This window comes from Xenopus laevis, chromosome 7L (genome assembly GCF_017654675.1).
Source record: "Xenopus laevis strain J_2021 chromosome 7L, Xenopus_laevis_v10.1, whole genome shotgun sequence".
NCBI classification, from domain to species: domain Eukaryota; kingdom Metazoa; phylum Chordata; class Amphibia; order Anura; family Pipidae; genus Xenopus; species Xenopus laevis.
Window position 1 is genome coordinate 15,382,293 of NC_054383.1, and position 15,265 is coordinate 15,397,557.

General features: G+C 40.7%; 1 protein-coding gene across 4 annotated transcripts in view; it reads right to left on the reverse strand.

The window, feature by feature from the left end:
* The window catches only part of inpp5a.1.L (inositol polyphosphate-5-phosphatase A L homeolog), a 315,415-nt gene that overhangs the window by 90,005 nt on the left and 210,145 nt on the right, over positions 1-15,265 (reverse strand). The window lies entirely within an intron of this gene.

Consider the following 15,265-nt stretch of genomic DNA (forward strand, 5'->3'; position numbering starts at 1 on the left):
ATAAGCTCAATAGTATTCAGGTACAGACTACCATTAGCTCCCAGGTAACACTATTCTAGAACTGTGTGGATCCTAATGAAAAGCCATTTTGTCTTCTATGTCCACCTCAACAATAAAGAGGGGTGCTTAGAGCCTACCCATAATTATTAGTGTCTAACTAAAGCAATCCATTGTACTGTACAACTAGATCTCACCACTGGCAATGTACTATACCCTAAAATTTCTATTAATCTGTTGAGGATTTGGTCCATGCCCACTATCCCTTAACAGGTTTTAAGTTTTCTTAAAATGTCATATTTCAGAGTTTTCTGGATAATACATTTGTGGATAATAGATACAAAACTACAGTATATAGGATGAGAAACAATTTTTTATGTTGCAATGACAACTGATGTTGCAGAGACGCCAACCAGGAACTGTTGAATTTTGGGTGTGTTTTTGCCAAGCCCCCCCCCCATTCCATATAGGCCATGCCTCCATTCCATAAAGGCTATGTCCCCATTAAATACTCCCTACTCTGCCTTTTTATGAGGATTTAGGTGCTATTTTTATGTTTTCAATGGAGGGGGTAGGGTTGCCACCCGATATTTGACCAGCCTAGCCGGTGGCTCACCAACTAGGGCTGTGCTGTATTACTAATTTAAAGGGGACCCATCACCCAAAATTATTCCAAATCCTATTTTATCATGTAAGTCAAGCAAAATGAACTTTAATTACACTGTATAAATTATTTGAATCTTGTTTCCATCAATCTGGGAACTCATAATTATAGCAACCAGGCAGGAGCCATTTTGTGGACACTGTTATTAAGACAAGCCTTGCGTCCTCTCAGAATCTTGTTTGTGCACCAGAATGGGGGACCTGATGTCCATCCCCATGCAATTAAATGGTTAAGAGAATTGGGGGAATGTGGGGAGAGCAGTGACATCTAGGAAGTGCTGAATGGAAAGTGAAAGTAATTGCTTGCCCCGCCTCTATGCCTAAGTCATAGAGGAGGGGCAGACAATATTTGATTGACAGCTGACATTTTTAAATAAGTTTACAACAGCTATGGATGCTTTAATAATAAAAAGAATTTGGATTTCATGTTTAATTTGAAAAGGACTTTTATTATACAGCTTTTATTGTCTGGGTGACAGGTCCACTTTAAAGGCAAGTATATAGCCGGTAAATTTGTAATACCCTATAAATGAATCCCTTCCCCATTGACCAATTCCCCTTACAAATCTTATGCCATAGGGGCCCTTCTGTATATGGGGGCCCAGGCATATCTCCTTTCAATCCTATGCTAAAAGCAGCCCTCCTCTAGGGTGGGCATCTGTATGTCCATGTCCTGCTGCAAAACAACTAAACCACAAGAGGTAACTGTGAGGAGTTGACATTTACATGGCATTATGACATGAATTGCGCAGTCATTGTTGATGAGAACATGGACTGATAAAGCAAAGGGGCTCGTGACGGGAGAAGAGTGACAAAGACCTCCAAAGGCAGAAAAGGTCAAGGATCTTTGGTGGGTTCTCTACAATGGTCTTTAAGGGTGATGTCATGTGCACATGCTCTGGTGTCACCGCACACTAAACTGAATAAATCCTTTGCATGGGGCATGCAGTGACCCCTATAATCTGCTCCCAAAACCATGAACGCAAAGGCAAAATAGCCAAGCACCAACGTAACCCATACATGGAAATTGCTGAAGCGAATGGCACTTCCGGAATACAATGAGTTAATGTGACTGACGAATCATAATCTTTGCCAAGCAATCAAAATCTATTATTTATATTGCAAGCGAGTATCTTTCATGACTGATAGGGAGAGGGGGAAAAAAGCTTGTTATTCTTTCCTGCAGTATTTTGTACACGGAGTGCATTTTTGTAAATTAACTTTCGTTTCGTAATACAAATGAACAAGTGACCGATATCTGAGACCCTCATAAGGAAAATATGGATAAAGAGTTCACTGGACTGGTTTGGTATAAAACCTGGAGCGCTAAAGCCTTTGTATAACTTGCTCATTCTGTTGTGCCCAAGGAAAAGAACCGGTGTATATACCGCCGACTGTACATCAGCTCCGTGCCAGTGTTGTAGCATTGAACTATTTGACCTCAGACACAGAGTTAACAGACAGATTATCCCACGCTCCAATGCATGTGCTCTGTCACTTTAAGAGGGGTTGCCCTATGCATCAAAAGTAATGAAATAGAGAACATTAAGATTGATTGCATAGGCCCCCTCTTCCCTGATGTGTATGGCTATGTTTTATCAGGGGCAAAAGTCACGCTTAATTCAGTTTAACCAGCAATTATATTAGAAATTCTTAAAACATCGGCTATTTCTTCGATTTTCAAGCATACTTTTAGGACAAAGACACGTGTTTATGTGCAGTAAAAGTAGAATGGTACAGGTATGGGATCTGTTATCCAGAATGCTCGGGAGCTGGGGTTTTCCGGATAATGGAGCTTTCCGTAGTTTGGCGTTTCATACCTAAACTCTACCACAACATCATGTAAACATTAAATAAACCCAATAGGCTGGTTTTGCTTCCAATAAGGATTAATTATATCTTAGTTGGGATCAAGTACAAGCTACTGTTTTATTATTACAAAGAAAAAGGAAATCGTTTTGAAAAATTTGGATTGGAGTCTATGGGAGACAGCCTTTCCATAATTTGTAGCTTTCTGCATAATGGGTTTCCAGATGATGGGTCCCTTACCGGTATTATTCATGATTCATTTACACTTCTACAAAAAAGTGCAGTTTTGAACTATTCATGAGGTTGCCACCGGTCTTGTTTTGACTCAGACAGCCGGGTTTTTGAAAGGGCTGCCCAGGTCAAAACCACAAATTAGGAAAACCGGTAAGGATTCCCTATGATTGACATGGCGATTGGCCATTGCCCCGCCCCTGATGTAACAACCCAGTTACCGCAGTGTCACACAGGGCCGCCATCAGAAATCGCAGGGCCCCATACGAAAAAATTTCCTGGACCCCCTGGGCTGCGCCCACCACAAGCCCAACCTACTGGTCCGCCCTCCCCACCCCACAGGTCCACCCCCCACCACACACACTATAAAAAAAACAAAAAAACATTAGTGGCTATGGTTCCCACATGTTAATAAAAAAATATTGGTGGTCAGGGCCCCCCAACCATTGAAAAAAATATTTGTGGTCAGGACCCCCCCATTAAAAAAAAACATTTGTGGTCAGGGCCCCCCATAAAAAAATATTGGTGGCTAGGACCCCACATGGGGGTCCTGCCATGTTGCACTTACTTCATTAGTGTGGCCCACCTGCTGTGAGCTGCCAACTACAGAAACGAGGAGGGGAGCACAGGTGGCTGCATCTTCTTCCAGTGACAGCATTTTCTTCCCTTATTGGTCACAGAGTTTCAAGTCCTGGTAAAGCTGCATGGTGATTGGATGAGCTGCAGGAGAAGTTCAAACCTCAGCTATCCAATCCCTGAGCAGCTCAACCTGGACTTAAACACAGTGACCAATAAGGGGAAGTAATGGACAGAAGATACCTCCCCTTATGCTCCCGCCCTGCCTTCCCGAAGTCAACAGCTCTCAGAAGGCAGGGGGGCCTGGCAAATCAATAAAGTGTGGTGTGGCCGGGGCCCCCTTACCCTCGGGCCCCCTACAACTCTTCCTCCTGATGGCTGCCCTGGTGTCACATTTCCACCTCAATTGCCTCACAGCCTCGCCCCCTGCCTGGGTTCAACCGGCCAAAAGGTGGCAACCCTAACTATTCACACAGAAATGACCCTGTCTGCTGCCATCTGCCCCTAACTCATGAACATGACACTGATCCATAATTAACACAGACATCCCAAACTTGTCAGAATCACCCATATGGGGGCGGGGCAAAGGGCATGGCCAGGGATTAATGGGGGAGTGGCCAACATCCAAGAATTGCTTCCGGGGAGTTTGCATGTCTGCTGATAATCTCTGGGGAATTCTCTGTCTGCGCCATACCTAGACTGGGCACTGTTTCCATATGGCATAAAATAAAATGCACACTTTAATAATTTCCTTAGTTATTTTACACAGCTTTTTACACTGTTTTTTCCAGCGATATTTGTTTTACACATCATATAATAAATAGGCCCCTAAGTACCATTCTCCCCCAACCAGTGCATTCCCTGTGGCTTGTGTTCAAGACATGTTCATGCTGTAATTACCCTTCAAAAGAAATAGAACCCTCTTTTAGCCAAAGAAAATCAGAAAGCAGATTTACCAAACTAGCATTCAAAATACAGAATATACTGTGTACAACACTGCTATAGCGTACATGTCATGCCAAGTGGTCACCTTTAACCCAATACACACACAATAACACCATGCCTTACTAATGAACATTTGCACCATTTCAACTACTTTTTTTTTTATTATAGCACACGTCATGAGAATCAATGAAAATCTATAAATGACTATTGCTAAAGGGGTTGTTCACCTTTAAATGAACTTTTAGTATGATGTAGAGATTGATATTCTGGGACAATGTGCAATTGCTTTTCATTTTTTATTTGTAGTTTTTGGGTTATTTAGCTGCGGCTCTCCAGTTTGCGATTTCAGCCACCTGGTTGCTATGGTTCAAATTACCCTAGCAACCATGCATTGATTTGAACGAGAGACAGGAGGGTTATAAACAGCCTGAAAAGATGAGTAATAAAAAGAAGCAATAACAAAGCCTTACAGAGCATGTGTTTTTTAGATGGGGTCAGTGACCCCCATTTGAAAGCTGGAAAGAGTCAGAAGAAGGCAGATAATTCAGAAACTATATAAAAAAAAAAGAACTAACGAAGACCAATTAAAAAGTTGCTCAGAATAGGACATTCTATAACATATTAAAACTCAACTTAAAAGTGAACCACTCCTTTAAAACATTTGATCAGACCTTTGTGCAGAATCTTTACTGGGCTGAATATAGGAATTCCAGGCACTGATAAAGCAGTCACAGTGATATTCGGATTATATTGCATATTCTGCAACACTTCACCATGTGCAGCCCTTTTTTAGCCTTAAGTCAAGTATATAATCCATGTGTCCATCCCATATAGACAGTTTAGAGACATCTAAGGAGAATGTTTAGGCTTGCCTTAGCCAGGCTTAGGAAGGAAATATGGTACTGGGCCCTGTATGTATAGTTAAAATGTTGGTTCACCTTCAAGTTAAATTTTAGTAGGTTATAGAATGACCACTTCTAAGCAACTTTTCAGTTGGTCTTCATTATTTATTTTGCATAGGTTTTAATTATTTGCCTTTTTCTTCTGACTCTTTCCAGCTTTCAAATGGGGTTAACTGACCCCATCTAAAAAACAAATGCTCTAAGGCTACCAATTTATTTTTACTGCTACTTTTTATTACTCATCTTTCTATTCAGACCTCTCCTATTCATATTCCAGTCCCTTGTTCAAATCCGTGCACTGTTGCCAGGGTAATTTGGAGCGTAGCAACCAGATTGCTGAAATAAGAAAGACCGGAGAGCTGCTGAATACAGAGCAAAATAACTCAAGAACCACAAATAATAAAAAATGAAAACCAATTGCAAATCGTCTCAGAATATCACTCTAAACCCACTAGGAATTGATCTATATTTTCAATTCTTTGCAGTCTTTGAATGATATAGCTCAGGGATGGCCAGACTTTATTAATGAGGCACTTTTGCTGCCGTCTAATCCATCAATAGCTACTTCTGCAATAGAGTTGTCATGCTTCTGTTACATGGAAATGATTCATTATATTGATTTATGAGATAATACATATTGCGTTATCTAAACAACAACCATTTCTCAACAATTTTGTTTTGTAGGAATCCTAATTGAAACATGCAAACAGAGCAGACATTTAAAGTGGTGGTTCCCCTTTAAGTTACCTTTTAGTTTGTTATAGAAAGGCTAATTCTGAGCAACATTTCAATTTGCCTTTTTTCTTTTTTCTAGTTTTTGAATTATTTGCCTTCTTCTGACTCTTTTCAGCTTTCACATGGGGGTCACTGACCCCATCTAAAAACATATGCTATGTAAGACTTCAAATGTATTGTTATTGCTACTTTTATTACTCATCTTTCTATTCAGACCCTCCCCTATTCATATTCCAGTCTCTTATTCGTATCAATGCATGGTTGCAAGGGTCATTTGGAACGTAATAACCAGACTGCTGAAATTGTAAACTGGAGAGCTGCTGAATAAAAAGCTAAATAACTCAAAAAAACACAAATAATTATCTCTTTCGTTTATTGTATCTTTCGTTTAAAGGACCAGTAACATCAAAAAATTCCTCTTCCGCTCCTCTTCTGAAAAGGCGACACGGCGACGATCCATCGTGTGTCGATCGGTTCCTCCTCCCTGGCTATCTCCTATAAGGAAAGCAGGGAGGAGAAATCGAGCGCCGCACGATGGAACACACGATCGATTTCAGAAGAGGAGCGCAAGCGGATGTATACGAACAAATTTATTTAAATTTTTTTTTTTATGTTACTAGTCCTTTAAACGAAAGACTGGTAGTTGAAAAGCAGAGCAAGTATATCGTTTGTCCCATTCCATTAGATTATAAGCTCTTGCGGGAAGTGCCCTCATTAGCTTTATTGCTCGTCAGTACAGGTGTTTTTGTGGTGTCAGCCCCATTATAAGGGAATCCTTGGGGGGGCATCATGGAACTGCTTTCGGGCCCTATAAAGTGTAGGGCCCAGGCCTGATACAAACCTCCCTGCTTTCTATTTGTCAGTTAAAGGAATATTAAATCCCTAAAAAGAATATTTAAGCAACAGATAGTTTATATCAAATTAAGTGGCATATTAAAGAATCTTACCAAACTGGTATATATATATATGCTAGAGATATAAATATTGCCTTGAACCACCATTTCATGATGGTCTGTGTGCTGCCTCAGAGATCACCTGACCAGAAATACTTCAACTCTAACTGTAACAGGAAGAAGTGTGGAAGCAAAAGACACGACTCTGTCTGTTAATTGGCTCATGTGACCTAACATTTATGGTTTGTTGGTATGTTTGTGAGTACAGTGAATCCTACGATCCCAGGAGGCGTCCCTTATTATATATTTATGATTACCCAATGGCACATACTACTAGAAAAGTATATTATTATAATATCGTTTATTTACATGAAGCAGGGTTTTACAGCTGTTTTATGCAATATATTTTTTATAGAGACCTACATTGTTCAGGGGTATAGTTTTCCTTTAAGAGGTGTTTACAATGGGTGCATAGGTGACATCAGCACATATTTTAAAATCCTTCTCCCCCATACACCTTATATTCTGAACCATACTTGCAAACGTGGAACTATGTTTCCTCCCTCTCTATTCCACTGCCGTTATTGCTCAGTTTTCAGGCACGACTATGATTTTATTATAACAATACACACTTTGCAATGCAGAGCTCCGGCCTGACATGTTCATTATAAATAGCTGCATTTAGATGATATCAAGAAACCCACAGAGGCCATTCGTTTTCATTTTCTTCTAATCTAATAATATGAAATCAAGCTGCATTAGCATTTATAGATTTTTCTTTCATTTGAACCATAAAAAAAAAAACTCCACAGGAGAAACTCAGATATTTTCCTGTTCATTCTCTTCAGATCATCAGTATAAGTCAGTTACTGCACAATCATCTGGCCACTGGCGCGTGTGTTATGTACAGTGCAGCCAGGTTTCATTTCTTGTTTTCAAAATTAATTCTCAACCCTGAAACGTAATTAACGATTCAGTCTAAAGCCTTCATACTGTATCAACTATCATACAAATGTTACAAAAGCCCTTTACCTTCAAGTCGATTCCTACCTAGAAACCCATCATCGGCAACTCTAAGGGTTCTTACTGATGAGCGGTTGTAGCTGCGCTCCCCTGCGTTCCGTTTTTCTGCGTTCAGCCGCAGGGGACACAGGAATAGACGCATTACATTTTTTCCAATGGGGCTGTACTCACACAGGCACGTGTAGGCGCCGAACGCAGGAAAAATGCAGCATGTTGTGTCTCAACCTGTGTTCAGCGCCTACACGCGCCTGTGTGAGTACAGCCCCATTGGAAAAAATGTAATGCGTCTATTCCTGCGCTCCCCTGCGGCTGAACGCAGAAAAACGGAACGCAGGGGAGTGCAGCTACAACTGCTCATCAGTAAGATCCCTACCTCTCAGGGCAGTTGATTTTACAAACTATGGCAAACTTAAAGGGGTAGCTCCCCATTACTTTTTACGTTTGTGTGACGAAAAGTCACGTAATTTTTTGGATTCAGTTTCGGTTCGGTCAGGCACTTGGATTCGACAGAGGCCGAATCCTGTTGAAAAAGGCAAAATCTTGGCCGAATCAGAATTTACAGGATACTCATGGTTCTTGCTTATTATCATCAGATATTTCATAATTATGACCATGAAGTATTACACTAGTGCTTTTGATTGGAGAGCAGTGCAACAATGATTTAGTGATGCAGTTTGTCTGTTGTTTTTATCGCTTAAGACACGGCAGCATTTGCTCTTCTCTCACTGATATGTAAATATAATGGATGCAATAGCAACTATGGTTAATAGCAAATTAAACAATAAAATTTATTTTCAGAATCAAGAATTTTTTAAAAATGGAGCTCTGATAAAGTGACTAAAGCTGGCCATTCATAGAAAGTAGGGATGCACCGTATCCACTATTTTGGATTCGGCCGAACTCCTGAATCCTTCGCAAAAGATTTGACCGAATACTGAACCGAATCTTAGTTAGCATATGCAAATTAGGGGTGGGAAGGGGAAAACATTTCTTACTTCCTTGTTTTGTGACAAAAAGTCACGCAATTTCCCTCCCCGCCCTTAATACGCATATGCAAATTAGGATTTGGTTCGGCCAGGAAGAAGGATTCGGCTGAATCCGAATCTTGCTGAAAAAGCCAGAATCCTGGCCGAATCCCGAACTGAATCCTGGATTTGGTGCATCCTTAATAGAAGGTAGCTAATCAAATTACCCCAGTAAAACACAAGTAGAGCTCATTTATTAATACTGAGCAAATTTCCACCCGTAGATCCAATCACCGATTTTTTTTCAGCCAACTGGAACAATAGAATCAAAGATTTGATTGGTTACCATAGGTTAATGCCCAGGTACAAACAGTGTTCCCCACTGTGCAATGAACATCTTTAAAGCTTCACAGAGAAAGGAAGTGTGTAGGTCAGGGGCTTTTTATATAGAAGGTGTGAATAGTAATGTTCTATTAGCACTATATAATTATAATAAAGCAAGGAATCTGGATTTTTAAATTGATCCTATACTCAGATGCTGCTCGTTACATTGCAAGGAGTGACGTCACAATGGGTAGATGTCCGTGTGTGTGTGTCCGTGTGTGTGTGTCCGTGTGTGTGTCCGTGTGTGTGTCCGTGTGTGTGTCCGTGTGTGTGTCCGTGTGTATATATACAACAAACAAGGGAAAGTTGTGCTTCACCACTAATTTATAAAACCATTATGCGGGGGTGCCTCATTGCACCCCCGCCTAATGGTTTTAAAAATTAGTGGTGAGCACAACTTTCCCTTGTTTGTTATAGTTTTATATATATATATATATATATATATATATATATATATATATATATATATATATATATATATATTTATAATGAAGCAATAGAATTCTTAATGAATCAAATGAAAATTAAGCGTGGGACTGGCCAGATATGGGATGACGTAGTTGGCCAGCTTAAATATATTGCAATATATGGACAAACAATCCCTGTGTTGTTTAAAGGGTAAGGCATTTTCAGTAGCAGTATGCACAAAATGTCTCTGTCTTAAATATATTGATAATGGGTTGAGTGCAGAGGACTCTTGTATTTGTCTATATGTATTTTGTGGTCACACCCTCATTGCACCCCCGCCTAATGGTTTTAAAAAATAGTAGTGAGCACAACTTTCCTTTGTTTGTTATAGTTATACAGGAGCAGTGACCAGCTCCATGTTGTAGCTCCCACCCTTCCCAGCTATAGTCAGGTGATCCCACTGGTGTCTAATAAAAGGGCAGCCAAGTTTGGGAGTTTTACTTTGAAAGCAGCGAGTAAGTTGCAGGTAAAACTTAGTCCCTTTGTAAAATGTATAATTAAGCAATTGAATTCTTAATGAATCAGATGAAAATTAAGCGTAGGACTGGCCAGATATGGGATGACTTTGACGTAGTTGGCCAGCTTAAATATATTGCAATATATGGACAAACAATCCCTGTGTTGTTTAAAGGGTAAGGCATTTTTTAGTAGCAGTATGCACAAAATGTCTCTGTCTTAAATATATTGATAATGGTTTGAGTGCAGAGGACCTCTTGTAGTTGACTATATATATATATATATGTAAATATAGAAATTATATTTATTTATACACACACACACATATCATGCTTTCCTAGGCCAGTCCTTTAAGAGATATTCCCAGAAGCAGATTTGTCAGGATAAAGGAATGAAGGTGCTGGCTACTAGTCCAACTTTCCCTAATGACACAGTTCTTGGGGACGAAGCCTACTCTTGCCTAGAAACGAGGTAGCTTTTCATTTGGCCATTCAGCTCTTAATTTCTGGGAAAAGCCCAAAAAGAAACACTGAGCAAGGAGGCCCCTTTGAAAAGAGCTGACAGATGACTAATGAGGATCCATAAAATGACAATGAATAGCTGTGTGAGGACCGTGCATCACATCGCCTCTCCCTGGGAAACTAATTGCTCTGAATTGTTCCCCGGAACATTATTTTTCTGGCAATCACGCAGTCTCAATGCCCAAAATGAGCGTGAAACAAGTCTTTTGACTGGACATAAAAGTTAAATGTTCCAATGCTGATCAAATTAACTTCAGCGAAGGGACAATGGACTATATTTGTGAGAAAATAATGAAGGTCGCAAAGGGGACTTTATGCCAAGATTTCACAGTTGTAATGTTTCAAAATGTTCCTGTTGTTCTAGGACAGGAGAACGATTGCAAATGAAAGCAGCTCCACGTGGTCTTGGGTCCCCAGCCTCAGGGGGGCCCCCTATGTCTTTACACACAACACTGCATAACAAATGCAGGTGTGGATTAACTTCAACCCCTAGCATCCTGCTGGGGACCTCACAGTGCATTATGGGGATTGTAGTTTTCTGCAGGGAGCAATGCCATAATGTTTTAACATTTCCTACAGTTCATGTAACTCATATTGCCAGCAGCCAGTTAGCAGTGACTTTTTTTGCAGTTTGGAAGCAAACTTCTGATTGGTTGCTGTGGGTCACTAGACATGGTGCAAACTTTGCACCTGTTTGTATATTTCCCCCTCTATGTGACACAGTGGGAGCCGCTTAAGATGCCAATGTTAGAAAGGGGGTTAAAACACATTGGGGAGCAAGTATATGTACATAGTGAGACATTGGGGCTCATTTATCAACACTGGGTAAATTTGCCCATGGACAGTTACCTATAGCAACCAATCAGTGATTAGCTTTTTAAAGCCAGCTGCAAGTAGAACAAGTAGTTACTACCCATGGGCAAATTTGCCCAGTGTTGATAAATGAGCCCCATTGTGTCCAAAGACATTGGGGTCATTTATAAACACTGGGCAAATTTGCACCTGGGCAGTAACCCATGGCAACAAATCAGATGATTGTGCTCAACCTGCCGCTGGCTGAAAAAAGTTAATCACTGATTGGTTTCTAGGGGGTTACTGCCCAGGTGCACATTTGCTCAGTGTTTATAAATGAGCCCCACTAAGTTTGCCCAGGTGTACTAACACATAGCAACCAATAGGATGTTAACTTTTACACAGGTGACCAGTAAATGCTACCTGCTGATTGTTGTTTTGTTATTTAACTATATACAAAGGTTACTTTTGAAGCTATTTATCATTCAGTCACTTATATCAGTCCCTGCCCAGAGGATATTACAATCTAACTTGCCTACCAAGAACTAATCTAAAGTTCATCAATAACCAATCAACCTGGCCTTGTTTTAAGGAGTGTGGGATGAAACTACAGCACCTGAAAGAATTCCATGTATAAATTAAAGAGATACTGACACCAGAAATAACTAGGGATGCACCGAATCCACTATTTTGGATTTGGCCGAACCCCCGAATCCTTTGCGAAAGATTCGGCCAAATACTGAACCGAATCCTAATTTGCATATGTAGGCAGGTTAAATGCCTTAAAGGAATTGTTCAGTATAAAAATAAAAACTGTGTAAATAGATAGGCTGTGCAAAATAAAAATTGTATCTAATATAGTTAGCCAAAAATGTAATGTATAAAGGCTGGAGTGACTGGATGTGTAACATAATAGCCAGAACACGACTTCCTGCTCTTCAGCTCTCTTGGCTTCCACTGACTGGTTACCCTGGTTACCAGGCAGTAACCAATCAGTGACTTAAGGGGAGGTCACATGGGACATAACTGTTGCTTTTGAATCTGAGCTGCATGCTGAGGATCAATTGCAAACTCACTGAACAGTTATGTCCCATGTGGCCCCCCTTCAAGTCGCTGACTAACTCAGAGTTAGAGAGCTGAAAAGCAGGAAGTAGTGTTCTGGCTATTATGTTATACATCCAGTCACTCCAGCCTTTATACATTACATTTTAAAAAAATATCCCAACACCAATTCTGAGATTCTAAATTAGTATAAATAATTTTTGTATTGTTTGTTGAACAAACTTTGAATGATTAAGTTAAAACTTTATATCCATGATATGTAACTGGAAATGGCATTTTAAAAAGCAAAATATATTTACATGGCTGAGAAATGTTCAAATATATGTAACAATGTATCGAAGTGATTGGAACGTGTTTGCAGACTTTGAAATGTTAGACTAATTATTTTAGGAATTTTCTTTTTCTCTTTATTTTGATTACTTGTATGTGGTGCCAATTAGTGCATTATTTTAATTAGTTCACCTTTTGTAAGGGGAAGGGGAGGTCCCCACGTGGGTATAAGTAGTGGTATGGAACTGAGCATGCCCAGGGTCTCTGATGAAGTACATAGTTACGAAACGCGTCAGACTATGAGCTAGCATTTCTTTTTTAACCTGATGTAAATCAATAAAGGATGATCTTTTAACCGATAATCTACCTGAGCGATCTTTTTGACTTTGGAGTGCAACGACTTGGATGTGTACATTACATTTTTGCCTAACTAACTATATTAGAAACATTATTTATTTTGCACAGCCTATCTATTTACCCAGTTTTTATTTTTATACTGAACTGTTACTTTAAACTTTTCTTCCCCCCCCGAGAGCAACTGCCATCTGATTGGACAGCCATGTTCTATTTGAATTTAAAGCAGGGGCAGTTATATCCCTCTGCTTATTACTCATAATACTTGGACTGAGAACTGGGACTTTTTTAAGTGACTCCAATAGGATAACGATACACTTTGCCCCATATACAGGTTAAATGGTGTAATTGCAATGAAGGGCCTTGAGTGTGAAAAGATACCCCAGCCATTCATTGCTCGTTAAACTGTTTCCCCTCTCTGTATTGTCCAGAGGGTTTGAAGGGCTTTGCTCTTAAAAGCTCTTTAGCAGTTTAAAGGATTGAGAGGAAGAGACTTATCGGCTTCTGTTTCCAGAGGCCGCAGCTCCAGCATTATTAGACCATGCAGTTAAGGGGATTTAAGGGCCTGACTTGAAACCTCTCTTCTGTGTTTGTGTGACTCTGCATTGCTTGTGTCGCTCTGCTGGAAATGTAGATCTAGGCGGCTTTTAAGAGGCAAGAATAGAAGCCCCCCCCCGCCCCAGGTTTGTGTTCTTACTCTCCCCTTTTCATAGTGTCTGGAGGAGCGGTGTTAGACAATGCTCAGAGATGGTTCCCAAAACCCTGAATAGGGACACTGTTGGTGGCAACATTCATTCAAAATGAGCTTCACTGTATTGTCCTCCCCAATCAGCCGATCAGAATAGAGTTTGCTGGTGGCTGCCAAAAGGTTAGCTGTGCCGATGAAAGGGGTTAGTCATTATTCACTGCTTTTACAGAACTGCTCTTTTGTGCGGCTCAGCCCATCATTTCACGATGGAGGTCCGGATCTGCGGCTGGCTGCTCTCTGAAAATGAGCAACTCATGTGAATGCAAATCCTGAAGTAGCAGGGAGACCTCGAATTCAGATGCTCTCTGCTCATGGGTACGGGGGCAGGACAGTTCTTGGCAGTGTCACATTTTACTGATATCCATCACAGTAACCCTGACCTAAAGTTAACACTAAAACTACAGTCACTTTCCCACCTCTTAGCCCGGAGCAATGTGGGGGGTCTGAGAATCAAAATTAGCTCAATGAAGCAGGCTGCAAGCTACAAGCGAGCAAAATACCAATAACACGGCATTCAGCACGTTCCTTTGTGTGAACCAAAGTGGTTTATGTACGGAGGCAAAAATATGATGAGCACCAACAAATGGACACAATCAAATTTCGGCGACTTATTACACACAAAGCTTTAGCGTCTTATTACACAAAGCTCCATGTCTATGTTAAACCCTCCAGTGGAAGGGCCCTTTGTAAGAAGTGGTGGGGCCCTTGGCAAAAAAATAATATGCCTGGCCCTATTCTTTACATGATAAAGGACTGTCCAATATAGGGCCACAGGTAGGCAGTGCAGATTAAAGTATAACTTATTGCCATATTTCCCTACTTTTGTCATTTAGGCCACAGTTCATGACATAGGTTACTATACCCAATCCTAACATAGGGACCTTGCTCTACTCTGCCTGACAGTCACACTCCCTTCCCAGAGCTTGCTATACCACTGTTACTATAGGCACCATCTCTCCCTACTATACCTGCTATCCCAAAGCCACACTCCCTTCCCAGAGACTATTATCCCACTGTTACTATAGGCACCATCTCTCCCTACTATACCTGCTATCCCACAGTCACACTCCCTTCCCAGAGGCTATTATCCCACTGTTACTATAGACACCATCTCTCCCTACTATACCTGCTATCCCACAGTCACACTCCCTTCCCAGAGACTATTATCCACTGTTACTATAGACACCATCTCTCCCTACTATACCTGCTATCCCACAGTCACACTCCCTTCCCAGAGACTATTATCCCACTGTTACTATAGGCACCATCTCTCCCTACTATACCTGCTATCCCAAAGCCACACTCCCTTCCCAGAGACTATTATCCCACTGTTACTATAGGCACCATCTCTCCCTACTATACCTGCTATCCCACAGTCACACTCCCTTCCCAGAGGCTATTATCCCACTGTTACTATAGACACCATCTCTCCCTACTATACCTGCTATCCCACAGTCACACTCCCTTCCCA